This window comes from Pyrus communis, chromosome 14, assembly GCF_041283825.1.
Source record: "Pyrus communis isolate YQ-2024b chromosome 14, ASM4128382v1, whole genome shotgun sequence".
NCBI classification, from domain to species: Eukaryota; Viridiplantae; Streptophyta; class Magnoliopsida; order Rosales; family Rosaceae; genus Pyrus; species Pyrus communis.
In genome coordinates, this window is record NC_142578.1 from 24,342,560 (window position 1) to 24,364,333 (window position 21,774).

A 21,774-nucleotide genomic window follows, 5' to 3' on the forward strand; every position below is an offset into this window, starting at 1 on the left:
CTAAAGTGTTATCTTTCCTTGGATCAAATCCCAGGAGGTAAATACTTTAGACGTCTTACTCATCAACTTGCATTTCTTGAATTCTTTGAAACCTTTTGCAAAGTATTCGGACTTGTGTTTATTTAAAATAAATTATAGTCCAACCGAGAGTGATCTTCGGTGAATGTCATACAACATGAGTAGTATTATGTTGTGGACAAGTGCCACTAACATCTAAGTGAATTATCCTTAACAACTTTGTGATTCTTTCTTATTTCCAAAAGAATAAAGATTCGAACATTTCGCCTCTATACAATATAACAAGAAGGTATTGGATCCGGGTCTAACGATCCAATGCATCCATCTATTACCAACTCGTAATTTATGTTTTAGAGGTATCACAACTCAGTTGGGATTAGTCACTACCTTGCAACCTTTTGGGTTTTAAGCATCATCGTATTCTAAACAGTTAAACTACCACATCATCTCTACTATAGAGACAACCAATTAAATTACAATAATCTAATTATTGATTAATAAAGAACAATGTTTTGTCAAACAAAACATTTATCCATCTCTACTATAGTGACGGATTTAAGTTCCTTAAAATTGGAATGTAAAGACAATCTTTAGTATTTTCCAATTTCTTTGGTAGTTCATATGAGGAAGTAAGTACAATCCGCTTTCGCAGAGATCTATATTTTATTCACTTTCCGAATGTGAAGTACTTTCTCTTCTCTCATTAATCTTCTACTTCTTATTAGCACACTTTTACAACAATTGTAAAACATAGTTACTAATACAGAATCATGCATTCAAGTAGAAGAACCAACTGTTATGAACTTTTCAAGAACATTTTACAACACCTTCAAAAGGTGTGTTCTTGACACTTGCAAGACATTTCTTGCAAATACCCCTTCCAATGTCCATCCTTTCATAAAGAAAGTTTGTTCCCTTGGAGTTATTTTTGCTTTCTTCATTTGACTTCTCTTTTGACTACAATAGTCATGGTCCCTAAACTCCCACTATCTCTCTTGAAACTTATTTCAAATGTGTTATACACATCAAACGATTTGGAGAGTGTGCGGTTATTGTTCACTATATAGTTTACAATAAACTTAGTGAACCATTAGGATAGGGACACAAAGGTGAAGTCCTTGCCTAGTTTCCGTCTCGTTAAGTGTTTTGACACTTCAACATTCAATGATTCAAAATCATCATTAGTCCATGTTGATGGACTATTTTTGTCAACCAACCATTATGTTCTCAACATAATTACAAACTTTCAAGAGTTGTTCAAGGCAACTCTCATTTCTTCATACAACAATTTGTAAGTGAAGAATCATGGCACATAAAGTGTCCATGCCCTTGTGCTTACTTCTCAAGTTCCTTGTTCGTGTAACAAAGAGACAATCACTAGAGTTTGCATTGTCCTCTTCATGGTAGACTTATCTAACATGTTCTTCCATTGATACATTATCAATGGGAAGATTGTGAGGATGAGACTACTTAGGCACTTTTACAATCCATTCAAGACAATCTATGGGTTTGTGGTACCAAGTACGGAAACTTAAGCGTTCGGTTTTTCTTTGTCAAGTTTTGGATAGCGTTTGCAAATATATTGGTAAACAAATACATAACGAATATAAATTGATTGATTTTAAGCTATTTGATCCGGGTCCTTAAATCAAAATAGCACCACCCACTATTTTTGGCAAATTCCATATCCCTCATCGAAATTCAAGAGTTTTGTTGAACTCTTAGCGGGGTATGGGAGACTCACCATTACCAAGCCCACCTCACGATGATACGATATCGGTTAGCAAAAATAATGATGAGAGAATAACACTTTACTCATTTACAACTCTTGTAATTACCCATCTAGTTTGGCCTCTAGAGAATGTGGCCTCACGATGATACGATATCGGCACCATTGCACTTAGTTAAGTTATTCCCACCATGCTTAGTTCATGAAGGGGTTCAAGAATAGCCTCACAATGATATGATATCGGCCATCCTCGTTGCCTACACTTACCTCATCATATGTTTATGGACTCCTCCTGAGTGTAAGCATGCACTTTGTACTCCCCCATGATAGGGTGAAGCCGGTGTACAAGTCACAAACGATTGGAGCCCACCACGGTGGAAGGCCACGAAGAGATATTCAAAGCATCTCTCGCTTATCAACTTAATAATGGTTTGTTGAGGGTTTTAGGTCTCATCACATATAAACATACATTTTAATCCAATTAAAACATTTTGGTCCTATTACAACTATTGGTCCATATGATTGATTTAGTAGTATATAATACTCCCACTATGCTTTTAAAACGGTTTTTAAAGCAAGACTATATGGTACTACTAACATAAGATTTGCATTCATTGATGGACTATATAGTTGCCTTAGGGCCTTAGGATGACTATGAACCTTTGATTCGATTCAACACGAGCCTAGTGTTGAATCTCGGTCTAGGGATGGTGATTGATTTTAGTTACGCGTTTAATCACATTAAGGCGTGTTGTCTTATTGGGCGTTGGACCCAACTACTCCAATTTCATGCATATCGAATAAAACAAGAAAGGAGTACTTCAAAGTAAATAAGAGCTTATGCTCTTTTACAACAATTGATCAAATCAAATTACTTTAAAGTAAAGAAGAGCTTATGCTCTTTTACAACAATTGATCATATCAAATTACAACCAAAATTTAATCTACACATTCCCATGGTTCAAACAAATTTGAAACGGCCTTTCACATAGCTCAATTATCGTAGGCTTAGGTTCATAATCACCCTTTCTTTAATTAATTAACGCTTTAACTAATTAAACTTGAATGCAACATTTTCATTTGGTTTTTGTATCCATAGAATTGATTTAAATGGAGCTAAATGAAATGAAAATCCAATTCTCATTTAAAGAGACAAAACAATTTTGTTCTCTACCTAATTTGGGCCAAAATGCTATGACCTCAACTTTTGGGCCATTTTGCAAAACTTAAACTTTTGGGGTCACTTTGTAAAAACACAAAAGTCCACTACTTCATGTAATTACAACTAGAACCCAAAAATTTCCACAAAAGCTAAAACTTCATTAAAGGAGCAAAACAATTTGTCCTTTTAGTGATTTTGGACCTTTACGTAAAAACGTAAACTTTTGGGTCAAACTACAAATACACAAAAGTATCAAAACTTTATGTAATTGCATAAAAGCCCCACAAGGACCCTAATTGAGTAGGGTGGCCGGTTTTGAAGCAAAGTAATAAAAAAAAATTCAAAGTTTTTGTAAGTGGGGTGGGTGAAATGGAATAAATCATTACACACCTACCCACTAAAATTTCTTTAATTTTTCAAAATAAATATCTAATATATTTAAACATAAGAAATATTTCAAAACAAAAACTTTATGAAATAAATCAAAACTTTGAATCAAAACACCAAACCTTTTGTTCTTGGCAAGAACATATCAAGAACAATGAAGAACATCCATGAAAACCCATAAGAGCTCCATGAACATTCTTCACCCAAAAACATACCAAAACCACTCAAACTTAAGGGAAATAACATACAACCATACTAGGGTACATAGGGGGTTCCAAAAGTCACTTTAAAACACTTTTAACAAGTCAAACAAGAACCCAAAAATCCACCCTTTGGATTTGGCCGAATTTCCCCAAAAACATGGCACCAAATTTTAGCTCCAAAATTCATGCTCATATGAACTACATCTACAACATTTGAGATGGCAAATTTTCTAACAAAATTTACATTCAAAAAAGCAAGAATAAAGCTTGTAACAATTACAACATTCAAATCACAAACTATGAACTACAAAACCCAAAAGGATTCACCAACTACTAGACCTAGGCTCTTGATACCACTTGAAGGAAAATTTGTGAAAAACAAGTTCATTTGAGCAACATCAACAACATGCAATTAACAATTAAAATGCGGAATCATGTTTATATGCACTCAAAAACAAAACTTAACCCATGAACTTCAAAGCCTAGTAGATAGGTGAACCAAGACTCAACTCAAAACAAAGTGAGTTGAGAAATCAATACCTTTGTAGATTCCTCTTTGCATAAGCAAAGGCTAATCACCCAAAGAGAGGGCCTTCATTCCTTGCATCTTAGATCCATGGATCTGGATGGATGAAAAGGTTTCTCCAAGTTCCCAAAATTGAAAACCTCTAAGTCTCCACACCAAGGCATATTGTAGAAGAAATGAGTGACCTTGGAGGAGTTTGATTGCTAGATGATCCCTCCAAGGTGGCTGAAATTTTAGAGAGAAAGGAGAGCTTATGTTCTCATCCTTTCCCCCAAAAATTACCCTAAATGAATTTTGGCTATAAAGTCATACTTATTCCTTAATTCATTTGAGTGGCAAACTTGTAAATAAGTCCAAAACCACTCCTTCTTTAACATGGGATTTATTGGGCTATTTGGGCCTTTGTGAATCATTATTCATTAAGTTGTCACACAACTTAAGTCAATGGACTTGACGTTCGAAGCCCATTGGGCCTTAAGATCCAAAACTATCCCGAGGTCTTTTAACGAACTTATTCGTTTGATTAATAATCATATTAATTAATCCTTGCCATAAATAATTAAACCATTTAATTATTCTTACTCATCTCCGTTGAATCTTCAATCTCTACCTTACACGGTGTACGATCCATTAGGTTCCTTTTAGCGAGGCAGTGGGCGATTGAAACTCTTTCAAATCGATTGTGAATTGAAACTTACTTTCAATTCTCCCGTTAGTGATAATACACTTTTAGGGCTTCCACAAACCATGGTTGACGCCTAGCAGCATGTCATGGTTACCCAAGCTAATCAGAAGAGGTGGAGAACCTATTCAGTTTTAGGATTACAAATGCAATACGGTCTTTCTCTAATACAATACTCTTGACCACATTGTTTGGTTTGATAGTTTATTCATGTCTACTATCCAATGTGAGTCTTGTGCTTATATGATTACCTTGAATGTGATTTGGAACACATTCCAACATCTCATTCATACTCTGGCCAGAGATTCTAAATCATATCATAGAGTATTCTCCCTCAAACAGTTTAAAGGTTAGAGATCCCTTGTTGCGCATTCACTTGCCTCCATGGCTAAGTGGCTTAACCCCAACGATGCCGTGGACACCCTCCTGATGGAGTGACTTTGACATAATCAAAGATTAAGGACCTAACCACAAGACAACTGTGATGCCTCAGGTCAAAAGACTAATTTGCATTATCCCAACCATGAGTTCTCATGTGACATGAATATGAGAACTCTTCGTTGATCGTGTTCAGTGAACTCATTCTCTATTGAGCACCTATGTACTTGTCTTGATGTCACACACACCAATGACTCGAGACTAGTCACTCTCCCTGAGAGAAGACATAGCACGTACTGATCTTAACGGACTGTCAATGCCCAATTGACAATCCTATGATCAGGAACGTTTAGGATGTGTCTACGAAAGAATGGTCTCATGAATCTAACTTCTTTAGATCGCATTCTCCCAATCACATATTCCTTGGACTTATCGTTTAAGCATATAACATTTATATGAGACGGCTCAAACAATAATGTTTGCCCTTAATATTAAACTAGATTAGTTTAACATTGTGAAATGTCCGTAAAGTATCATCATATGATTGGTTTTAGGGCACATTTCCAACAGAAACAATGTACCCAAAAACAACTCCTTCTTCAATCACCAAAACCCCCCAGATCACAAATACAGAATCACAGAAATTCGCAGCTCCATAAATTTCCAGACGAACAGCAGAAAGAATCACCAACATTCCCATTTTATCTTCATAAATTTCTTCAACTTCCAACATTTCTTGCAATCAGCCTTACTCATATACTTAAACCCCGTAACACACCAACACTGCATAAAATTTCATTGACCCTAAAATACAGACACCTTATGTGCAACAACCTGATTCCAACAGCGAGAAAAAATTACAGCAAGAACACCAATCCAAGAACAGCAACCACTAATCCAAGAACTTCAAGAACCATACCCAAATCCAGTGCAAGTTCAATGAAACATTATGAAAGGAAGAAATAGAGAACCATACCAAAATCTGCGATATGATGGACGCTGCCATGCTTGACGACATAATTAAGCGGCTCACGGAGGTCTGACTGGTCAAGCTGGGGAAGCAGATTCTGTCCTAGGAGACCATTTGTCGTCGTCTCCTTCTCGCACAATGGATTCCTTTTCCACTCAAGACTTCACCTGAGTTGCCATCATCGATCTGATCACCTTGCCAACAAGTACTGCACTCTCTGATACGAATTCAAACCGGCGTCGATCGACAAGACGAAACCCGGGGCTCTGAAGAAGACGAAGGACAATAGGGTTGTGGTCGAATTTCAGAACAACCAATTGGGGAAACCCAAAGTCAAGTTCAAGGGGAAGCAGGTTCAGCTCTCATAGTCGGAGATTAAGCAGCTCTGTGTCACTTCCAGGGAAATCTTTCTCCAGCAGCCCAATATGCTCGAGCTCGAAGCCTCAGTCAAAATTTGTGGTGAAACCCAGATGAAAAATTAAGGTTCTTGATTCCTGTTCTTCATGGAAATGCTTGGATCTTTTCACAGTAGAAAAATCCCAAAACTAAACACAAAACCCTTGGAAGAAAAATCCAGAGACCAAAAAAAAAAAGAACTATGAATACGGAAGCATAAACGATCAAATACGCGTAAACGAAAGAAAGTAATGAAGAAAGATAAAAGATGAATCAACCACCAGGATCCATGGCGTGAGCCTTGGTGGCTCTGATACCATATTAACTACATTGTAAAATATGAAGAATTGGTACAAAGAAAGAGAAAGAATTGGTAGAGAGAAACAAGAGAGATTGTATTGATTGATCAGACAAAATGTATACAACTGAACTTAATGAAATAATAGCTATACAATCTCTTATATAGCAATATATCTTAATTACAATAACATCCTTCTAAGTATACTAACAAACTCCACTACTGAAATAGTGTCATGTGACATTTCTGTTATTATTTATCAGTGGCAGTATCTCATTCAACATTCTTTAAATAATTTTTTTAATACAAAAAAGCAAGAATATGTCATTTGAATGCTTTTATTTATCTTTCAAACCGTTCATTCCTTCATCGTTGTTTGCTCTTTTTATTTTTTATTTTTATTCTTACGAAGCGACATAACCCTATATAGATGACAGATGACAGAATCACTTTTCTGCAAATATATATATAGGAAGTTTTAATGAAAAATTCTTGGTATTATTTATTTTAACGAAAAATCACATTTTTAACCTAAAAAATTAATTTTTGTACTATTTATTTTACCCTTTATTTTGTCATTATTATTAAAACTCAAAATTTTCAAATCGTTTTATTAGTTTTTATATATATATATATATATATGTATATATATATTGTATTTGCACAGAATTGGTAGTTAATAATACATCTTTGTCTCCCAACATTGGAGAAGTCGATAAAAGTATGCGTTAGTTTATATATATATATATTGTATTTGCACAGAATTGGTGGTTAATAATACATCTTTGTCTCCCAACATTGGAGAAGTCGATAAAAGTATGCGTGCTGATTATATCGTACAGAGTTTAAACATAGGCCGTGCACACTTTTTAACTGTCAGAATATAACCGACATCGATAGAGTAAATCACGCGTCGGTGCAAGTTTGACAGATTGATACACACACACACACGAAGAGGTCCTTTATGCAAATGATTCCTCATTTTTTTTTCATGTGGAATTTACTTCGCATCAAACTTTAATCATCTGAACGATTTATTTTGTAATTCTCAATTTCTAGATTATTCATATAAAAATTCAATTTATTTACCTATTTAATTATTAAGATAAAATTTCATTATTTCTTATATAATAAAGTATTCATTAATTTATTTGAACTCAATTAGATGTCTTAAATATTTCCGATTTGGCTAATGTTTTGTAAGGACAATCTATGAGGTGCAACTTAAAAAATGGATGGTCCGAATTATTAAAGTTCGATGTGGTTTGAACCCTACAACTAATCCCCATTTTTATAAATAAAAAAAAAAAAATCTTCCCTTTAAGGTTTCACACGCGCGCACGCTCGCAATTATGCTTGCGTGCTTCTAACCTCGTTAACCTAATATATGCTAGAAATCATCTATGTCATATTTGAAAATGCATTTATAAGATCATTTCCAACTCTTGAGTTAAAACTGAAAAATTTTATCTCAGAAAATTTAGGTTTTAACCTAGAAACAATTGTTCTCCTCTAACTCTTTTGGGTTAAATTTTTAGGCAGAGATTATTAAAGAATGAATTTAGGATAAATTGTTAAAAAAAAAAAAATTTTGTTGACTTACCTACAAAAATATTTAGATTTAGATTCCGATAAATATTGAAAAATCTCTAAACCGACACCATGAAACTCATGGAACACAATAAAAGACTATGAAACACATAAAATAAAAATTTTAATTAGTTTAACCGTTGAATTTAATTTGGACTGTTAGGTTTTTTTTACAGTAGGATTGATCATATTAGATCTTAGCCATTAGATTCAATGAATTTATAAATATAAAGCTAAAAAGTACACATACATGATGGGCCAGCTCCACTAACCGGGAATCTTGGGCTAAATTTGTCCTAGAAATGAGTTTTGGGTTAAAACTCATTTTTGCTCCTAGGGTTGGAGTAAGTTGAGTAAGTTTAATTTCTAAAATTTAAGTTTTACTCCAAAGATTGAAATAGGTCTAAAAAACGTTCTTTTTTTCAAATGCTTTTAGAAAAACGTTTTTACTTGGAGTACATTGAAATTTGTTAGAAAAATTTAAGTACTTGAAGTGAACACACAACACCTTTAATTTTTCTGGCAAACACTAGCACGAACATTTTTGGTGATTTGAGAATTTTTAATTATTTTAAAAGCGTTTTGAATTTTAACACTATTTCTTTGACCTTTTCTTGGATTACAAAATTCGTTTTAATTTTTTTTTTTTGGAAGAAAAATTCATTTTAATTAGTAATACTTTTAATGGTGAAACCAAGGCCTATGATTATATTTCTGTTGACACGTCTTTTGTCGTAAACAAACGAAGGAGCAGAAAAAGGATGATTTAACTTTATCCTTTTCATATTTTGGTATTGTTAGTGGTTTTCTTAGTGGTAGTTTTAGATGGTTTATCTAATATTTATATTAATCATATTAGTATAGACATCCCATAAAGCGCCGCTCCGTTTCTCCCGAAGTCAAAACTCCCACAGTTAATCTTTCTCAGCCGCCGGCCCTTCCCTCATGGGAGGGGTCAGTTACAACCCCATTTCCTGCTTTCCTAATCCTTTTTTGCTTTTTCTCTAACCTCATCTTCTTTCTTCTCTCCTTTTTTGGCCCTTGATTTCCGAGATTTTGCTATGAGTTTGTCTCATTTTATTTGAGTATTGTCTTAATTTCCTTGAGCTTTGTCTCAGTTGTTGGCAGATGATCTAGCCGTGAGTTACTGGCCACCTGATTCGACTACTTTGCTCCTTGAGTTCTTCCTCCATGGACTTTGGTTGGAGGCGTGATTTAGAGTTCAGTGTCTCTTAAAGTGCAATTCACACTTTTTCGTAGGATTATGAGAGCGCTTTTAGCACAGGTGGCTTACCCACCCCCATTTTATGTTCATCTTTTCGGTTTGTTGGTTCTTCTTCTCGGTGGTGCGGCTATTTTGGTGGAAGAGGCTCGTTCTCGTTTCTAGAACTAGGCTCACTTTTGGGGCTTGTTTGCTTATTTTACTAAAGTTTTTTATTTTTTATTTTTGAACAAACGATATTATCTACACTAAAAGGGAGGGGGAGTGGTTTTAGGCTCACAATGGGCTAGTAATAATGTGGTTCAAATTCACATTTAGCGAGAATCGAACCTAAGACCTCTCATCTACTCTATTGTTGTGGATTGTTTTTGGACTTGCATCATTTTGTATTAGTGTGTTTTATTTTTTAGTTGCTTGAGAAAAAAAAAGTATAGACATCCCATAAGTGATTAGAGAAAAGGGAAATGCTAGGTAGACTAATATTTTAGACAAAATTTGCAAACCATATAATATATCACCAATAGAAAATAAGCATGTTAATCAAATCTTCAATAATAATCTAATTATCAACAACCACATCATATGATTTACAAAATTTAATTTAACAATTTAGTCTGTCTAACATTACCGTTGAAAAAAATGTAAATATGAAATATACTGATGTCAACCATTCTTAATATGCATACATTCATTTTACGTTGAGGTTAACTATAATTTTGGACAAATATAAACAACATGTCTGCATTTGAAAATTGAAATTAACCCCAATGTAGAAAAACTTAATCATGCATAATCTCTTTTATACAGGGACCATGCAAAACATACTTTTAATGGCAATATTCTAAAAGTCATACTAAACTTATTATACATTGCAATTATTTTGGAATGCTAATTAATAACATCGCATTGATATTTTGAAAGGAAGGAAAACAATTACAGTTTTCATGCAATCTACTTATATACATTTTTACACATATTTCTATTTCAATATTCATCGAGACTTAATTTCAATAATATTCATAATGTCAATGAATATATTACGTTTAGTGATATTTAGGGGGTGTAATGTATGAAGATTCATATGGATTTTTATTGAGTTTCTTAAGTGATAGACTTTTACGAAATTTAAGTATAGAATACGGACTATTATAAACTCCATAAAATTCCGTAGAGTTTAATAATATATTTTTGTGGAAAGGAAATGAGTATGATAGACTTTTTAAATTTAGAGAGTTCAATGCTAGAATTCTATAGAATTTTATGAATTGTCACTTTTTGATGACCAATTTATTATTAAGCATTATTATTTTTAAGTTTTTATTATTGAAATTGTGATGATGACCATGACAAACTGGTCTTATTAGGTGGTTGTGGCAACGATAGTGGTGGAAGTGTCACGTGGTGATTGTCAACAAGGTGGTGATAGTAAAGTTGGTGTGTCTTTCCGTGGTGGAGATAATAGTAGGGGTGTTAATTGTGGTGGCGGGGTGTTGTTGGGGTGGTGGAGGAGTAGGGATGAGGGTGGTGATGACAATGGTAGAGGTGGCAGTTATGGTGATGGTGGTATTGGTGATAGTGAGAGTTCGCGATAATGGGGGCGATGGTGACTATGGTGGTTGTGGGGGTGGAGGGGCATGGTAAGATGGTGTTGGTGACAAAGTGGTGGAAGTGGTAATAATAATAGTCAATGAATTATGATGGGTGGTGGAGTTTATCATTAGAGAATTGAGAAACAATGAAATCTATCAAAATCTTAGAGGAAGAGGTTGAATTTGATATGACAAAAAAGCTTACCATAAAAGTAAAACCACTAAAAGTCCATCAAAATTCATGACTTTTAAAATCCTTTAAAATCAATGAAATTTTTGCAAACTCACAGAAAATTATAGTTGAATACCACAAGAATTTCAAAGAATTTACAAAAGTAATAAAAGTTTTATTCAATATAGGGTGACTTTTATTAACTTCTTAAATGTCTGTGTTGAATACACCTAGATTTCAAAGTCAAGCAAAGTCTATCAAATATACAATACATCCCCTTAAATTCCACGTTGATGAAGGGGTTATAGGTTCAAATTAATATCTCATGTGCAATTCCCAACATTTTTTTACCAATAAATGTCGTCAGTATTATTGATATCTTTTTTAGTATAGTGATATTATTAGTTGATTAAAGAGTTAGTTGTTAGGGGAGAGGAACACTAGTGGGGATCAAACCCACACCAAAATGTATAAACTTGAATATTTTTCTGCCACTACGGTAAAACACCATCTGAATGTTGTGCTACTTTGAACTTACCATTACCCAATAGGAATAACTCATGCAAATGAGTTTGATGTGTTGCTAAATAAACAAAGGATATTGATTTTCACTCTTATTTTCTCTTTCTTTGCACTCCTTCTCTTGTTTGTGCCCTTTTATTCACTTTTCATTTAATCAATTTAAAGGTTAAAAAACACATAAGAGTGTAATCGAAGAAAACAGAAAAGCAAAAATCACTTCCAAAATCGAATTTGATCAAACTTGTGCTTGTACAAATATCAGTTTTGTGCACTTGCTATAAAAGTTAATATAGTGAAATACTTGTATCAGGATTCAGTTGGACTCCAAATCATAACAATTCTCATCATTTTATAAGATTACCAACACAACTATTATATACGTAAGAAGTGATAAATTATATTAGCCACTTCTGCAAACTTTCAAGGTTATACAAAATATTCCAAGATATATACACAATACATATCAAACGAAGCAAAAGGGACCATGATAGGTTAGACTTGCGAGGGAAAGTAGTACAATATGAATTTGGCTTGAATTTGGCTTTGTTTTCCTAATTGTAGTACAAACTTTACCTTAGGAACAGTTAAACCCTACAAATGATTCCACCGACATTATTCATTTTCCTAGTAGCTAAACATTCCATTACAGGAAACGTAATCTTTTATTCAATTTCATCTTGTCCACCCCTTAAAGCCAGTTATTCATTAATTCGTCCCAATCCTAAATATCTTCATCATCAACGGCCATTAGCAAAGTCCCACTTTGTTCTGGTTGAGAGAATTGAGAGCCATGGTCTCCTGCAGATGAACTCTCCAGTGAGCTTAAGTTTTCTCTCTCTCCATATTCTGAGGGTTCCTATTCGACGAGAGTAACGCTATTCATACCATGTTTTTGTACCACATTTTCATACCACCTTAGGTGGCATTTGATGTAAATAACCACATCATTTGAATTAATCAGATTTTTAAATTTAGTTCATTATTTAATAAACTAATAATTAAGAAAAACTAGTTAATTAAATAATGATTGTAGTATACGAGGAGTCTTTCTCCTTCCTTTCCTTAGGTTTTGCAAATTTTTCAAAGGGAGACTTTGGATACGGTCCTTAGCTATGAATATTCTTTGATTGAAACCTTGTTGTTTTTAATTTTTGATCGAGGTCCCTAAAATCAATGTGATAATTTATTTCTATGTACGTTACTATATTTTTTAAATTAAAAATTAGAAATTTTAGTTGTTTATATAAATGAGATTTTAAATAAAAAACCATAATTTGTGGATTAAAAATATTAAAATATAAATATGCTATTGTGTGTGTTTATATATATAAACATGAGTACATTCATCAAAATTAACCAAAAAACTTATTGTATCAAAACATGGGTACATTATTCAAAATAAAAGAAAATAAAAAATAAAGATATTAGGCTCAATAACATTAGTAAATTTCTTCGATTAAACTTGATATGGATACATTTTAAAATCAAAGAAAAAAAAAATGTACCCATAAGTTTAAAAATGGATTAAAAAAAATTTGAATAGATTTTATATATAAAAAAAGGGGTACATTTTACATATAACAAAATAAAAAGTTTTACAAGAATAGGTACATATAATTAGCATGGGTACATTTAGCAAAAGTAAAAAGTACAAATAAAAAAAAATATATGGGTACAAACAAACTTTAAAAAATATGGCCACAAAAAGAAATTAATATATGGGTACAAATAAAAATTGAAAAGAAAATTGGTACAAATTAAAAAAAGAATTACAAATCAAAATGGGTACAAACTAAAACTAAAAATAAATGACAAAAAATTTAGTCATAAATATAAATATACTAATTGTAACATTTTTAACATTAAATGAATATATTTAGAAATAAAAAAAAATATTATTAAAATGATTAATGATGTTATTAATACCCAATGACCTTGATCAAAAAATGAAAAGGAATATGATTTTAATCAATGGAATAGCAAAAAGAAGGATGAGAACCTAATTTCTCATTTTTCAAATAATGTGGCTATCTACATCAGATGTTACCTAAGGTGGTATGAAAATGTAATATAAAAGCATGGTATGAATAGCATTACTGAGCTTAAGTTTGTTCTCTCTGCCATATCTTGAGGGTTCCTATTCGACGTTGTTCCACATTGATCCAGATGATTTGCACCCTGAGCAGGAACTGCTTGAAGTTTCTTGTGATCTCAATCCCTGGAGGATCTGTCAAATGCCCTAAGGCATTTCAATTTCTTGTACACTCGGCATAAGCTGAATTCTTGCCTTAACTGCATGTATGCAAGCCAACATATATCAACATATATAATAGTTAATAATATGAATTATTATGAAATTTAATTAGTTAAATTGGTCTCGATGCATATAATTAACTGCACTGAAACTCAATTCCGTATGCCATAAATTAAGTCGCTTAAAAACAGTGAGGTTCTGTCATATGGTTTCATTAGTTGTTAACTTGTTATAGTTATTGGCACCACTAAAATGTCCAGTTTTGTTGGTGTCCCTTCTATAAATTAATTAAACTTCTTTTGTGTGCCCAATTTAGAATTTATATGGTGTAACACGTAGCTGATGAGCAAGAATATTCACTTGTAATTTCTCAAAATCACACACACACACACACACACACACACACACACACACACACACACACACACACACACACACAAAGCAACTTGATTAATTGTGATCATTCGACTGCAAATTCCAGTTGAATTTATGAAGTTTTAGCAAACAATAACTTTATTTGGACACGCTTGTTGACAACCTCTCTAATAGATGTATGTGTTTTGTGCAGTTTTAGAACATGGGTGTTAATGTGAGCTAAGAAATTAATTAGTTCGTTTACTCACCGTGGGAACAGGAGGAGTACTGTTACTAATGTTTGATGAAGAAGCTGCCATTGATAGTTGATTATTATAATCTGCATGCACTTCGATGGCTTTGTATTCATTCATCATCCACTCGGTTTTCTTTCCATGCGGAGCTCTGCCAGTGTAGAAACCCATGGGTCTTTTGTGGCCGATGGGACGATTGTAATTGGAATTGGAAGAGTAAACAGTGCTCGGAGATCCTGTTGCTTTCCAATACCCAGTTGTTGTGAGTCGCCTCGGTCTCCCTCCTCGAGCTTCACTCTCTTGTCTTGGGATGAAAAAGAACCACTGCTCTAGACCTCCATGGCTCACCTCTCCCGAAACCTCTGTTAATTAGTTCATTTTAATTCATTATACACCTAATTAACGAATTAAAATGCAGATCATGAAATTGCAAGCTAAGCTAGCAAATTAGATTCATATATCATATTCTGTTTATATATATATATATATATATATATATGTATATATATACACCAATAAAAAAAGGAAATTGAAATCAGTCAGGTATTAAGGACCATAGTGTAAAAGATAAGACTTAGAAGTATCAGTTTGTAAATATTTCTATCGTCTGTTATAGTTGTCATTTGGACAATTAGGATTTGTTGGTTAGTGAGCTATCAATCATCTGTGTGGTGTGTATTGTATAAATACTAAAGCCTGATGATAAGAAAAATATTTTGTCATTCATTACCAAATAAGATTACAGACTTTAGTATTTATACAATACGTCACCACACAGATGATTGACAGCTCACTAACAACAGATCCTAACTGTCCAAATAACAAACTATAACAAACTATAGAAATATTTAACTTGCAACTTGCAAGTTGAATTTCTTTGCTCATATTCCAATAAAAAAACTATAGAAAGATCCCGAGGCAGATGAGGTCTTGCGAGTTGCAAATATTTAACTTGTAACTCGCAAATATTTAACTTGGATCGACAATCATTGCTGAATTACATGGTTTACTACTGGGCAAAGAAATTCAACTTGCAACTCACAAGACCTCATTCGCCTCGGGATCTTTTCAGGCTTTCCACTCTGATCTTGGATCATCTGCTGGTATTCTTCCTCTACCGCCTCAAAACCCTAATTCTCAGGCGTTTGCTGCGCAGAATTTCAACAATTTCAATCAATCGCATGGTCATGGTCAAGATTGCACTTACTCCAATCAGCGTCAAAATCACTCAAACTCCAGGCCTAATAATTAGCACCAGAATTCTGTTTGCAACAATTATCAGTGCACAAATTGTGGTGGTCGATTTCGTTCTCAATTTTCTGGTCACTGACTTACTTGCCAAATCTGTCGTCAAAACAATCATGAGGCTGCTGAATGTCTTCATCTCATGAATCCTCAATTTGGCTCAAGATCTTCTCAATATGCAATGTGTGCTAACACTGGTCAATCATCTACTACTTCAACTTGGCTTCTCGACTCTGGTGCCAACTCCCATATGACAAATTCGACTGCAAACTTGTAAAGTTCAGAACCCTACACAGGACCCGAGCAAGTCTACATTGGTGATGGCAAAGGTTTGCCCATTCTTCATTTTGGTTCCTCTACTCTTCGTACTACTCATCATGATTTTGCTCTTAGAAATGTCTAACACGTTCCTGGTTTAAAGCAAGACCTATTATCTGCAAATCAGTTTACAATTGATAACCGGTGCTCAATCACTCTCTATCCTTTTCACTTTGTTGTGAAGGATCTTTCTTTGAGGATGACGCTTTTTAAAGGTCATGTGCGCCATGGATTTTATCTTTTCACTGTGTCTCCAATCAAACTATTAGTACTCAGCAACTTTTTGTTGCAACAGTCAAAGCTTCATCGGAGGTCTGGCATCAAAGATTGGGCCATTTCTCTTTCAAAGTCTTAAATAAAATAGTCTCTAAGTCTAGTATTCCTTTATCAACTAGCATGACTAAGTCTTTTTGTTCTCACTGTGCAATGGGCAAAAGTTTCAAACTTTTATTTGTATCTACATCTAGTACTACAATTAAGCCTCTAGAACTTCTTCATATAGATGTCTGGGAACCGTCACCTGTCATGTCTATCTCTGGTTATAGATTCTACTTACTGTTTGTGGATGACTTTACTAAGTACTGTCGGATATTTCCTCTCAAATGTAAATTTTCGGTCTTTAATACATTTCTTGATTTCAAAGCAATGGTTGAGAATATGTTGCACACTACTATTGTTACTTTGTGATATGATGCTGGAGGGGAATTTTCCAGTTATGTATTTACTAAATATCTAAAAACAAATGGTATTCATCATCAATTCAGCTGCCCTCACATGCCAAAACAAAATGGTTGTGATGAGCGTAAGTATCGCCATTTGGTTTAGATTGCTCGTACACTTCTGACTGCCTCTCTTGTTCCTTACACTTATTGGGTAGAAGCATTCTCTACAGCAGTGTACCTTATGAATAGGTTACCTACTATAACCAAACTTTTTTCATGGGAACTTTTATTCAAGAAACTTCCATCTTATCATACTCTCAGAGTCTTTGGGTGTCGATGTTTTCCCTGGTTAAAACCCTAGACCATGTCCAAACTAGAACCTAGAAGTAAACCTTGTGTTTTCCTTGGTTACAGTACAAATCATAAGGGATATCGATGCCTTGACCTTTCCACACAGATAGTATATATCTCTAGGCATATTATCTTTGATGAATCCTAATTTCCATTTCATCATTTTTCATCTCAATCATTCCCTTCTACACCTTCTAATCTTACACCATCTTCCATTCCTTCTACTTTAGTCTTTCCTCCTCTCAATTCTTCATCCCCAATATCATCATCTGCGATCCTTCCAATTTCAAATTATGAACCTGTATCAGATCTTGTAGTTACAGTTATACCATCTTGTGCACCAGCACCTCTCCTATCTCATCCATTCCTTCTTCTCACACCAATATTCACCCCATGAAAACTCGCTCTAAGTTTGGTATAGTCAAGTCCAAAGCTTATGTAGCAACTAATCATCCAATTCCTTCTCATATTTCTGAGGATTTCATACCATCCATCAATTTACAGGCATCTAAACACCCTTATTGGAGGCATGTTATAATTTTTTATTTTATTTATTTTTGTAAAGACTTTGCACGACGAAATTTAAATTTTCATCGGGCAAGACTTTGCACAACGAAGCTTAGAATTTCTTTGCGCGACGAAGTTTAGAGTTTCGTCGCGCAAGGGTTTTTTTTTTTACTAGTGTGGTGCATCAAACTGTTGGGAGCATAGCCATTCCTATCACTCTTAGGCACGCTCATATGATTGAGACACCTGCAATGTGGATTAAATTCTTTTCATTCTTTATATTTGTCTGTAACTGTCCACCGTGCTAGTCTCGAGGATGAGTGGTGATTAGCACTAAAAAAAACGTAGGTTCTCAATTATCTACTAACTGGTAATTGTCAAGAATGATAATGCATGGAACGGGAAATGAACGGAGCCTTTCCCAATTTGTTTGTGATGTCGATACATATATGTGTTCAAAAGACCTTTTTTTCAATCAATTTGTATACATACGTTGTTCAAATATATCTTGATCGGTTTTACTTTTTACTTGATTGGCAGGACGTTAGTTTTTTGTTCAATGTGGGATTGTTTGTGTAAGTGTTAGTCTAATCTTGGAAGTTACATTTTCTATTCAATATAATTTACTTGTGATGTTGATCTTTAGTAAGTAATTTCACACTCGTTTCTCCGTCCATACTCCACTTTTTGTTTGTGTCATTTGATTCTTTTTATTTATTTATACAATTTTAAAGTTGGGAAACAAAGAGGCCACTAGTATTATAATTAAGTGATATTTCTCTTTTTTTGTAAATAAGAGGTTTGACATTTGACTCTTATAAAGAACGAATTTGATATCAAATTATTATTAACTCATCATGTAATTTAGCTTTATCCTCACATGAATCGTTTATATAAAAAGGCTTAGGAAGAATATTCCACTTCATCAATTACCAAAAGAAACAAAAATGGAAAGGCCATGTCGTTCACAAAGCATCCACTTGGGGATTTTGCACTTTTCGAAGAAGTATTTGGGTTGACCTCAAGGGCCTTTCAGCCTATTTTCGGTATTCCCCAATGCAAAGGACCAAGAAGACCAAAGTCCTCGTCTTTCTGCTACCGGAGTGGTTTATACAAAAAAAAGGGTAAAGATTGATCGATGGCTATAGAAAAAATGGAATTTTAATGAAAAGTTTCCGGTACGGTTCATTTTAACGAAAAATCATATTTTTTACACTAAAAGGTCAATCTTGGAACTATTCACTTTACCCTTTATTTTGTTTTAAAACTCAAAGTTTTTAAGCCATTTTCATTAGTTTTCCTTAGAAAAACTTCAAACTCCTCTTTGTCGAAAGATCCGAATTTTTTTTGTAAGGATTCCGGAGATTCATAAATAATGTTCGTTTATTGTATATTGTATAGTAAAAAATTATTTTAAATTTTTATATTTAAAATTGAATACAAATAGTACCTAATGAAAACTAACCGTACGATGTACGATGAACAGACACGATTTATGTATCCTTGGAATCCTCACAAAGACGATCTGGAAAGAATCCTCGTTCCTTTTTGTCATCTACTTATTTGTCATTTAATTTCTTCTTAATAGTCTAAAATGGGAAATAAGTATACTAGTGGTGTCTGATACAATTTTCGAAAGGGAATTGTTATCGGCACTCCAAAAATCTCATTTTACACTCTAAACTTTCTATATTTGAAAAGAAAAATACACATGTGAGAAGTGTAGAATGAGATTTTTGGAGTGCCAATAACACTTCCCTTTTCGAAAAAGTTAAAATGCATAACAATATTATTTATTTGGAATGTCAATGAAAAATATATACAAGTCCATCACCTAAATGAAGTACTAAGGCCTTGTTTGGCAGCCTCTAAAGGGGATCGGATAGATAAATAATACAGACCTGAGTGTTTGGCGCTGTTACATACTAAATAACCCCTGGATTAATTATACTGGCCCCACATGATTTATACGGTACAAATCTGTTGATTTATCCTCCCTAAAACCTAAGGCTTATTAGTCGATAGGGTGGGGAACAACGCTCACTCTCTCGCTCTCTGTACCTCTCTCGCATCGTTCGCAAGACTCATTCATGTTGTCGTCGTTCAGCCGTCGTCGTCCTTCTTCTACTTTTATCTGTTCCGCCCTAAATTATTGGGGAAGTTATAGTTCCCTTCAAATTAAGTTTTAGAACTCCAAAATTTCTATGAAATTCTGTGAAATTAATGAGGGTTGGACAACTTCTTGATTAAATTCCTACGCTCTTGGCTCAATTTCTGCGTTTGCGACGACCCACCACAATTGAAATCCAATTAATCGATTTCGTTGACAGAATCTGAACCCCAACGACTTGCAACCACCCTTCGTTGAAATCTGGAGTAGAATCTCATCGATTCCCAGAAAACTTCAAGAGCCAAAAGCTCAGTCAATCCTCACCGACGTAGCTGGACCGTCGTCTCCGCTTGAAGTCGCACCTTCACAGTGCCTCTATTTGCCGTGAAACACACCCTTAACTGATCTGTGTTGTTTGCAGAAGATTAACCATAAAGGGTTTTATGCAGAAGATGAACGACAAATTAAGGGCAGTGCCCTTTGTGGATTATTCTATCATTATTTTTCCTTTTTTTTCATTTTATTAACAATTTTTTCCGTAAAACTAATATGGATATTTAGCAGTACTACTTATTTTGTGCGGTACCAAACGCAATAGTAGATTTTTATTTCGATACTGCATCAAACGACTGACTAATTTAGTCAATACTATCCGACAATTATTTATTATATCCGACTGAAATAGTCAGTATAGTCCGAGCTGCCAAATGAGGCCTAATAATAGTTGTAATTGCAAGGCTTTGCACTTTCAGTTGAAATAAGAGCATTCATCTGTGGCAGTATCTCATTCAACATTCTTTCAATATCGTTTATATATTTTTTTTTATATAAGAAAAGTGAGAATATATATTTCTATGAGAAATGCTAAGAAGACTCTCAAATTAAGACTCTCCCTGAACTGTTTACCACCTCATAATTTAACGTTAATTTTTGTGTCAACAGTATAAAATATAGTACAAAAATATAAGACGTCAAAAGTTTATAAAAAGTCTTACTTTTAAAAAAATCTCTTTAGCATTTCTCTTCTCTACTCCTTAGCATATCTCTTAAATTGTTCATTCCTTCATCATTGTTTTTATTTTTAGAGAAATGCTAAGGAAGCTATTTCAAAATAAGATTTCTCATAGACTCTCTATCATCTTATCTCTTCAATATAATATTTTTATACTATTAACAGAAAAATTGTGCCATAAGAATAAAATGGCAAAAAATACGTAAAAAATTCCACTTTTAGAAAGTTGGCTTAACATTTCTCTTCTTATATTCTTACCAAGAGACACAACCCTGTTCAGATGACAGACGACTACAGATGACAGATGACAGATGACAGATGACAGATGACACAACCCAATCTATGTTTTGTATTTGCACATGATTGCTTAATGCATGTTTTTCAATTCTACAAGGAAGAAATTAACAAAAGTCGGTGAGAAAAAGGTAAAAACAAAAGCATGCGTGCTTCTTGTATTGTATACAAGTTTAAATATGGGTCCTGTCTTGCTCACTTTCCTGCTGTTATATTTCTTTCAACGTCCTTTGTGATAAACAAAAGAAGGGGAAAATGGACTAAGATTATCTTTCCTTTTCTTTTCATTCCTTTTTATACTTTCTTTTCACATTATCTATTTTGTCTTTTTTTTTTATAAAAAATTAATATAAAATATTGATATGATTTAACCATGACCGTTCAAATAGACGGGAAGATGAGAGAGTCATACTCAGAGAAAAAGATAGTCTCGGGGCTGGTTTGGCATATATGAAATTTTATAAAAACAATAACTTATTAAAAAATTTGGAATGTATTTCATAAAAAAAAATAAAAAAATAAAAAAACATTTTCAAAATGTTGCTTTCAATGACAATAATAAAATATAG

The 21,774-nt window shown here is 33.7% G+C and overlaps 1 pseudogene; it reads right to left on the reverse strand.

Moving 5' to 3' along the window:
* Positions 1 to 12,532: 12,532 nt before the first annotated feature.
* Positions 12,533 to 16,090, reverse strand: LOC148691455 (NAC domain-containing protein 90-like; annotated as a pseudogene).
* Between the last annotated feature and the right edge of the window lie 5,684 nt (positions 16,091 to 21,774).